Consider the following 10,273-nt stretch of genomic DNA (forward strand, 5'->3'; position numbering starts at 1 on the left):
GTCTTTATTCCTGTCTTACCCCTAGGTTCTTCATGACATCTTTTTCCTATGTGTTAGCATATGGTATCTGTCTCTCTCTTTATGTATCTGTACTTCACTCTGCATGACAGACTCAAAGTTTATTTTAAAAAAAATCACAAAACCTGGAAAAAGAAATAGAATCAAAGCCCAGCTTTTGTCCTCATTAATTGTGAACCTTGTATAAGTCACTATCTAAACACTGGTATCTCTGTTTATAAAACAGATAGAATACTGTTTATTTCAGTGATATCTGTAAGTTGGTAAACTAGGAAACTCCAGGCTCTCCTACCCCCACCCACATTAACATTTTTAAAAAACCAACTAGAAATTAGCAAAAAATAACTTTACAGGAGATCTGGAAAACAGTCTATAGCAACCAAGCGAAAGCTTAATCAAGAAAAAGCCACACAGGAAATGGAAGGAAATTTCGTGGTATTTTTACTTACTTGTACCCCACCTCTCCTTCCCCTGTAGTGCACGGAAGCACAGTCTGGGAGATGCAGTGGCCTGGCTGTCAATTCCCTCCCTCTAACTGGAAAGAAGAGGAAGGTGAACCTTTTTTGCAATGTTCTAATCTGTCTAGGGGCTGCCTAAGGTACTGGTCTCTTAGAGTTCAGAAAGAGAAAAGCGGTATAGCTTGGATCTCAGGCTAGGAAAAGACAGGAAATAGTGGACACCGCTCGAGAAAGCTGCAGAGGGACTATAGTCTCGCAACACCCGGGGCAAGAGATTAGAGGCAGAGGAGCACAACAGAACATTAATGGCCGCCAGAAGCAGCAGTGGTGAGAGTCTTTTGGAAAGTAAGACACTTAAAAACAGATGTGTATTTTAGGGAATTGAAAAAGCACACACAGTGGCCTAGGCAAGACGTACGCCTAGAAAAGGTCCAAGAAGACTTTAAGCCTTGACACGAGGCTGATCCCAAGGCCCAGAGCAAGCCTTGCTAATTAGTAAATGTCTTCCCCAGCACACAGCCTACCTGCAAGGCTGTTTTTTTCAAATACCCAATTTTCAATTTAAAAAATCACAAAGCATACAAAGAAATAGGAAAATATGCCACATTCAAAGGAAGAAAATAAAGTGGCAGAAACTGTCCCTGAAAAAGCACAGGTACTAGAAGTATCAAACAAAGACTAAAACAATTATCTTAAATATGTTCAGAGAACTAAAGGAAAACACAAAGAACCAAAGGAATGAGGAAAGGAATATATTTTTAAAATGAGAATACCAAAAAAGAAACAAAAATTATAAAAAGGAACAAAAAAGAAATTCTAGAGCTGAAAATATAGTAACAACTAAAATATTCACTAGAGGGGTTCAACAACAGACTGAAACAAGAAGAAACAATCAGTGAAGCTGAAGTTATCATTTGAAATTATCAAGTCTGAGGAGCAAAAAAGAATGAAGTGGACAGAGATTAAAAGATTAATGGGACATAATCAAACAACATATGCATTATGAGAGTCCCAGAGGTTGAAAGAAAGAAAAGAAGAGCAGAGAGGTTATTTGAAGAAATAATGGCTGAAAACTTCTCAAATTTGAGGAAAAACATGGATTCACAAGTCCAAGAATCTCAATGAACTCTAAGTAAGATAAACTGAAAGAGGCCTACGCCAAGATACATTATAATCAAACTGTCAACAGCTATAGTGAGAATCTTGAAAGGACCATGAAAAAGCTACTCTTATGTGCAAGGGATCCTCAATAAGATGATCAGCAAATTTCTCAGTGGAAAGCTCAGAGACCAAAAGAAGTGAGATAATATATTTATAGGGCTGAAAGAATAAATGTCAACTGAGAATTCTGTATCTGGCAAAACTGTCCTTCAGAAATGAGAGAGAAATTAAGACACTCTCAGATGAATAATATTCAACATCGAAAAGGAAGTTTTAGCCATAGAAATTAGGCAAGAAAATTAAATAAAAGGCATCCAAATTGGAAAGGAAGAACTAAAATTACCTGTTTGCAGATGACATGATCTCATATGGAGAACAGCCTAAATATTCCTCCCCCTGAAAAAACTCATTAGAACTAATAAATGAACTCAGCAAACTTGCAGAGTTTGCTGCAAAATAACAAAAGTAAACAAATGGGACCTAATTAAACTTAAAAGTTTTTGCACACAAATGAAACCATAAACAAAACAAAAAGAAAACCCTCAGAATGGGAGAAAATGTTTGCAAACGAAGCAACCGACAAGGTTTTAGTCTCCAAAATATACAAACAACACATGAAGCTCAATATCAAAAAAACAAACAATCCAATCAAAAAATGGGCAGAGGATCTAAACAGACATTTCCCCAAAGAAGACATACAGATGGTTAAAAAGCACATGAAAAGATGCTCAACATCACTAATTATTAGAGAAATGCAAATCAAAGCTACAATGAGGTATTACTTCACACCAGTCAAAATGGCCATCATCAAAAAACCTACAAACAATAAATGCTGGAGAGGGTGTGGAGAAAAGGGAACCCTCCTACACTGTAGGTGGGAATGCAAACTGGTACATCCACTATGGAGAACAGTATAGGTTCCTTAAGAAACTAAAAACAGAGCTATCATTTGATCCAGCAATCCCACTCCCGGGCATATATCCAGAGAAAACCATAATTTGAAAAGTTACTTGCACCACAATATTCATTGCAGCACTACTCACAATAGTCAGGACATGGAAGCAACCTAAATGTCCATCAAAAGAGGAATGGGTAAAGAAGATATGGTATATATATACAGTGGAATATTACTCAGCCATAAAAAAAGAACAAAATAATGCCACTTGCAGCAACATGGATGGACCTAGAGATTCTCATACTGAGTGAAGTAACTCAGACAGAGAGAGACAAATATCATATGATATCGCTTATATGTGGAATCTAAAAAAGCCTACACAATTATACTCCAATAAAAATGTTAAAAAAATAAATTAATTAAAATTAAAAAAGCCTACAAATGAACTTATATACAAAACCAAAATAGAGTTACAGATGTAGAAAATAAACTTATGGTTACTGGGGGGTAAGGGGGGAGAAGAGATAAATTTGAAGATTGGGATTGACACATACACACACACATATATATATATATGTGTGTGTGTGTGTGTGTGTATATATGTGTATATATATATATATATATATATATATATATATATAAAAGGTAACTAATGAGCATCTACTGTACAGCACAGGGATCTCTACTCAACACTCTGTAATGGCCTATATGGGAAAAGAATCTAAAAAAGCATGGATATATGTATTTGTATAACAGATTCACTTTGCTGTACACCTGAAACTAACACAACATTGTAAATCAATTATACCCCAATAAAAATTAAAAAGAAAAACAAAAAAAAACCAAAATACTGGAATTCTAAATTTCATCAGAATTACTAAAATATATTTTCCCAAATATTAAAATCATATTGAAGGGCCCACTTATAAATAATAACTCAGTTCACTTCTGAACTTAGGTAATGTTTCTGTAGTAATGTTTTTACACATTTTTAATTAAAAAATATATATATTTAAGGTGTAAAAAATAACATACAAAAGCCAGTTGCATTTCTATACACTAAGAATGAACAATCTGTATAGGAAATTAAGAAAACAATTCCATTTATAATAGCATCAAAAAGAGTAAGTAGAGGAACAAAACCAAAAATAAACAAGTGGGACTACATCAAACCAAAAAGCTTCTGTACAGCAAAGGAAATCATCAACAAAATGAAAAGGTAACCTACCACATGGGAGAAAACATTTGCAGATCATGTATCTGATAAGGGGTTAATATCCAAAATATAAAAAGAACTCATAACACTCAAAAGGGAAAAAAGCAAACAATCCGATTAAAAAATGGGCAGAGGATCTGAACGGACTTTTTTCCAAAGAAGACATACACGTGGTCAACATACATGAAAAGCTGCTCAACACAACTAGTCTTCTGGGAAATGCAAATCAAAAACCACAATGAGATATCACCTCACATCTGTCGGAATGGCTATTATCAAAAAGACAAGACATAACAAGTGTTGGTGAGGGTGTGGAGAAAAGGGAACTGTTGTGCACTGTTGATGGAAATGTAAATTGGTACAGCCACTATGGAAAACAGTATGGAGTTTCCTCAAAAAATTAAAAATAGAACTACTACATGATCTAGCAATTCCACTTTTGGGTATTTATCTGAAGGAAAAAAAACACTAACTTGAAAAAATATATGCACCCCAATATTCATTGCAGGTTTATTTACAATAGCCAAGATATGGAAACAACCTAAGTGTCCATGGATGGATGAATGGATAAAGAAAATGTAGTATACATATACAATGGAACATTATTCAACCATTAAAAAGAAGTAAATCTTGCCATTTGTGACAACACGGATGGACCTTGAGGGCACTACACTACGTGACATAAGTCAGAGAAATACCATATGAGCTCTCTTACATGTGGAATCCAAAAAAAAAAAAAAACAAACACCTCATAGTTAGAACAGACTGGTGGTTGCCAGAGGGTGAAGGTGGTCAAAAGATACAAACTTCCAGTTATAAAATAAATATGACCTGGGATGTAATGTAAAGCATGGTGAATATAGTTAGTAATACTGCATTGTGAACCTTAAAGTTGCTAAGAGAGTAGATATTAAAAGTTCTCATCACAAGACAAGAAAGTTTTAATTATGTGTGGTGATGACTGTTAACTAGACTTACTGTGGTGATCATTTTGCAATATATACAAATATCGAATCATTATGTTGTACACCTGAAAATAATATAATGTTATATTTCAAATATATATATATAAAAAAACAATAAAATACTCAAGATTAAACTTAACCAAGAAGGTGACTTTTATGCTGAAAATTACAAAAGGTTACTGAAAGAAATTAAGGAATACACAAATAAATAGAAAGACATCCATGTTCATGAGTTGGAAGATGCAATATTGTTATGATGTCAATACCACCAAAAGCAATCTACAAATTCAAAGCAATCCCTATTAAAATCCCAATGACATTTTGGAAGAAATTTTTTTAAAAATCTATCCTAGAAGTCACATGGAATCCCAAGGGATTTTGAAGTTAAAACAATCTTGAAAAAGAACAAAGTTGGAGTTCTCACACTTCCTGATTTCAAAACTTACTACAAATCTATTGTACAATGATCAAAACAGTGTGGCACTGGCATAAGACAGACATATAGATCAATGGAATAGAATAGGGAGTCCAGAAATAAACGCTCACATATATGGTCAATGGTCAAATGATTTTCAACAAGGGTGTCAAGACCATTCAATGGGGAAAGGGCAGTCTTTTGAACAAATGGCGCTGGGAATATTGGATATCCACATGCTAAAGGATAAAGTTGGACCTTTACCTTAAACCATATACAAAAATTAACTCAAACTGGACCAAAGATCTAAATGTAAGAGCTAAACCTATAAAACTCTCAGAAGAAAACATAGAAGAAAAGTTTTATGACACTGGTTTTGGCAAAGATTTCTTGGAAATGATACCAAATGCACAGGTAACAAATAAAAAAATAGATAAGTTGAACTCCATCAAAATTTAAAACTTTCGTGTATCCAAAGGACACTACCAACACAGTAAAAAGACAACCCACAGAATGGGAAAAATATTTGGAAATCATATATCTGATATGGGATTAGGATCCAGAATATATTTTTAAAAACTCCTACAACTCAACGACAACAAAAAAAAACCAAACAACCAGATTAAAAAATGGGAAAAGGACTTAAATAGATATTTCTCCAAAGAAGATCTACAAATGGCCAATAAGCACATGAAAAGACATTCAACCTCATTAATCCTTAGGTGTTAGATAACAGAAAATATATATATTTGGTTATGTCCCCGGTTCCTGGCACAGAGCTCCTAAAACCTTTTCCTAAGAGCACTAGGAGCATCTCTTGTTCTAATATTTGGTCTTTGACCCCATCCCTTACATAGGACTCCTAAAAGCCTCATAAATTCCTAAATGATAATAGCACTAGCAGCATTTTTTGTTCTAATGAGGCAACTCTGGGTGAGCTCCTGGATGGGGGCTGGTCACCAGAATAACCAAGCCATGATCAGAAGCTTGGAATTTTTGGCTCTGCCCCCTCCCCCTCCTCCAGAGAGGGGAGAGAAGCTGGAAATGGAGTAATAATTGATCATGCCTATGTGACAAAGCCTTCATAAAAATCCCCAAAGTAGGGGGTTCGAAGAGCTTCCAGGTGGATGAACACATCCACATACCAGGAGAATGATGTACCCCCAACTCTTCAGAGACAGAAGCTCCTGCACTTGGGACCCTTGAAGAACTCACCCTATATATCTCTTCAAATGGCTGTTCAACTGTATCCTTTGTCATATCCTTTAGTAAACTGACAAAAGTAACTGTTCTCCCGAGTTCTATGAGCCACTCTAGCAAATTAACTGAACCCAAGGAGGAAGTCACTGGAACCTCTGATTTATAGCCAATTAGTCAAAAACACAGGTGATAACCTGGGCTTGTGACTGGCATAAGTGGGGGTGGAAAGCAGTCTTGTGGGACTGAGCCCTTAACCTGTGAATCTGATGCTATCTCCAGGTAGACAGTGTCAGAATTGAGTTAAACTGTATGACACCCAGCTGGTGTCACAGAGAATTGCTTGTTGTGGGGAAAATCCCCCACCACATATTTGGTGACCAGAAGTGTCAAAAGTAAAGTGTTCTATGTGAAAGTAATGGAGACACACAGGAGAGGAGAACAGTAGGTTTTTCCAATATAGTACAGAAATGCAAATCAAAACCACAATGTAATACCACTTCATACTTTTTAGGGTGGCTATTATCAAAAAAACAAACCAGAAAATAACAAATGTTGGTGAGGATGAAATGGGAACCCCTGTGCATTCCTGGTGGGAATGTAAAATGGTGCAGCCACTGTGGAAAACAGTATGATGGTTTCTCAAAAAATTAAACATAGAATTACCACAAGATCTAGCAATTCCACTTCTGAGTATATATCCAAAAGAATTAAAAGCAGGGACTCAAACAGATATTTGTACACCCATGTTCATAGCAGCATTATTCACAATAGTCAAAAGGTGGAAGCAATCCAAGTATTCATCAATGCATGAATGGATAAACAAAATGTGGTATATGCACACAATGGAATATTATTCAGCCTTAAAAAGGAAGGAAATTCTGATACATGCTACAACATAAATGAACCTTGAAGACATTATGCTAACTGAAATAAATCACAAAAAGAAAAACAGTGTTACGATTCCACTTATATGAGGTATGTAGCGTAGTCAAATTCATAGAGACAAAGTAGAATGGTGGTTGCCAGGGGCTGGGGGGAGGAGACAATGGGGCATTAGTGTTTGATGGGTATGGAGTTTCAGTTTGTGAAAATATGAAAGTTCTGGAGATGGAGAATGATGATAGTTGCACAAAGTGAATATTCTTAATGCCACCGAACTATGCACTTAAAAATGGTTAAAACTGGGCTTCCCTGGTGGCGCAGTGGTTGAGAGTCCGCCTGCCAATGCAGGGTACACGGGTTCGTGCCCCGGTCTGGGAAGATCCCACGTGCCACAGAGCGGCTGGGCCCGTGATCCATGGCCGCTGGGCCTGCGCGTCCGGAGCCTGTGCTCCGCAACAGGAGAGGCCACAACAGTGAGAGGCCCATGTACCACAAAAAAAAAAAAAAAGGTTAAAACTGTAAATTTTGTTATGTATATTTTACCACAAAAAGATAGCATACTAAAACCATCTCCCAGGTTTTGTGAGAATCAAGTGAGATCTATGTAAAAAAGCTTTGTAATCTATATGGCCCTTCACAAATATTAGCTCTTTTTAATCACCACCCTGTTTACCCCAGCCTGATGCCATTATCCACATGCTCAACCGAGCCATGCTCACCTAGCAGCATACTGTTGGAGTTTAAGTGCTATCCAGTGATATCCACCTTCATCTTGCTAGGCCCTGAATTCCATGTGCCAAGGCAATGGTATCCCAGAGTTCTGGTTCTGAAACAGAACAAGCCCCCAAACAGACAAAAGTTTCAGACAAGCCTGGTGGCTCCTAGAGAAAAAACTCAAAAGACTTCTTCCCCTCTTACTCAGTTCTTCCCAATGCTTGGTTTGGAAACAGTCCTCATTCAGCAACAAGAGGTCAGCATGCCACTGCCAAGAACAAAGGAAATCCTCCAATTCAACTGACCACCCAACTCCCTGGCCTGCTACCTAGCAACATATTTAATGAGGCAGCCTTTGAGCAGGTGAACAATCCTGAACCTCCTTTGAAGGAACAGGATTCTGGGAAAGGAATACAGGAAATATATTCACTGAGCATGAACTGAGAAGTAGTTACATAAGAAATATAAATGAAAATGCTAAAGCTGAAAGACCAGAATAACCAGCTTTGATGGGTTAGACAATTATCTGTAGAGTAGCCTCAAACCTGAACCCTCAAACATTCTCAGAAAGTATAAATATTGGTGCAGAACCACTGTAATAATGCAGTAGTGCAAAACCTAGGAATGATGTTTCTTTCTGGAAAGCTAGCCAATTGGTACCTATAGCCAGATACTGACCAGGATCTGTGTCAACATTCACGTGCTTTCTGAGGGCCCCAAGTTACCTTATGTCTTGCAGGCACCAGAGGATTCCTCCTAACTTGGGTAATGCTACAGTTCTATTTGGAATCTTTTTTGTGAAATGTTGTCTATCCATAGGTTTCTGCCTTCCAAAGGGAGATTTCATTCCATGACTGTCTGAGGAAATTTAAATGTGGACCAAACATAAGCAACACTTACTCCAGCCTTGGAAGTATGACCTTTCATGGCCAGGATAAATAACCCAAGTCTCTGTGCCCTCACAATCTTGAATGTCTTTGTTTGCTTCACTGGTACCTTATCCAATATTCTTAGTGCCATTAACAAAACTGGATAAGAACTCAGGACTTTACCACAAAACTTTCTGCCAATGCCCCACAAATCTTGCCCGTGGTTTCCCAAATTCTTTGATTCTCCACTACATACCCTTTCTCTTCTGCTCAAAGCCCCCAAATAACACTTAGTCCCATTTGTGTAGAAATGCATCTTTCCTAGTTTTTCCCCTACCTCTTCATACAGCACCTATTTCCTTGTGTTAACTGAGGTTCAGTCATAATACCTACAACAGCATCAGACAACACCTTCTGTCTTCATTTTGCTACAACCTGGAGGCAAAAGAAATGTGTCACTCTGGGAGCGTAGCAATGAAGGGAAAAGACCTTCATGGACAACAGCAATGAGGCATGGGGTCACAGGCACATGGTCTATAACTGAAACACAAATATAAAAAACCAAAAGCTTAGGAAATAGCCCTTGTACACTTGTCTTCTTCTATAACCAGTAGGGGTGGTTGATGAAGTGATAGAACCAACAATCCATTCTCCACAAATGGTTGATGGCAGAACAAGCCCTGGCTAAGCGCCTCAACCTGTTCTTCGGTGGTTCATTATTATGAGACAGTGATCCACCATCACCAGGCCCTATGCTCTAAGTTCTTTTCCAAAAACGGTTTAAAAAAAAAAACTTACGCCATTAAAAATTCTGAGTTATACTGGTAGGCAGTAGATACAGCACTTAAACATGCAGCCTCTGGAGCCAAAGCAACCCAAGTTAAAATCATCTTAGCTGCTCCCGATGTACAACCAGTCAAAGATATTTTCCGTTCCGAAGTTTTCAGATACCCTGCCTGCCAACGTCCTCCGCCGCCCCGCCCCCTCACCACCACGAAACACTTGGAGCCCAGAGGCTGCACGAGAGCAGGTAGGGGTGTCTTCCGCGTTTACCTCCCCATCTCCTCAGCTATGTGGCCGCCTTGACGTTGAGCGCCCCTCATCCTCTAGGCTGCCGCGACTGTCTTTCCTCATGTCGCCCTGAAGGTTCACAGCTTTTGCAAAAGAATAAAACGCACGCCGCTGGGGCGTGGCCAAGCGTTTCCCTCCCGTAACAGGGCGGAACTAAAATGAAAATGCCACGGTTGTTTACCATATGACTTCCCTGTTACCATGGTAAAGCCGCCGCCGCCTCATTATTGTGGTCGACAATTACTTGCGTTAGCCTAAGAAAAAAATGAGTAATAAGGAATTCTACATACTAAAAGCCTTCAAATCAGCCGAGCTCCAGCTCAGAACCAAGTTATTCTCAGGCGGGAGCCCAGGGCCGGGGAAGCTGGGGGAGTAGCACTCTCGTGGACGTAACGCTTGCCGGCTGCTG

The 10,273-nt window shown here is 38.3% G+C and overlaps 1 protein-coding gene across 13 annotated transcripts in view; it reads right to left on the bottom strand.

Moving 5' to 3' along the window:
* Nucleotides 1-10,270, bottom strand: part of SYTL4 (synaptotagmin like 4) — a 196,502-nt gene extending 186,232 nt beyond the window's left edge. For 6 of the 13 annotated variants that reach the window (XM_049705104.1, XM_033412454.2, XM_033412455.2 and 3 more), the window contains exons 1-2: nucleotides 9,847-10,148; nucleotides 7,930-9,228 (exon numbers count right to left, since the gene is read on the bottom strand). The gene's annotated coding sequence lies outside the window, so the exon portion shown is untranslated. The other 7 variants (XM_049705098.1, XM_049705101.1, XM_049705099.1 and 4 more) reach the window with 7 other exon arrangements.
* Between the last annotated feature and the right edge of the window lie 3 nt (nucleotides 10,271-10,273).

This window comes from Orcinus orca, chromosome X (genome assembly GCF_937001465.1).
Source record: "Orcinus orca chromosome X, mOrcOrc1.1, whole genome shotgun sequence".
NCBI classification, from domain to species: Eukaryota; Metazoa; Chordata; class Mammalia; order Artiodactyla; family Delphinidae; genus Orcinus; species Orcinus orca.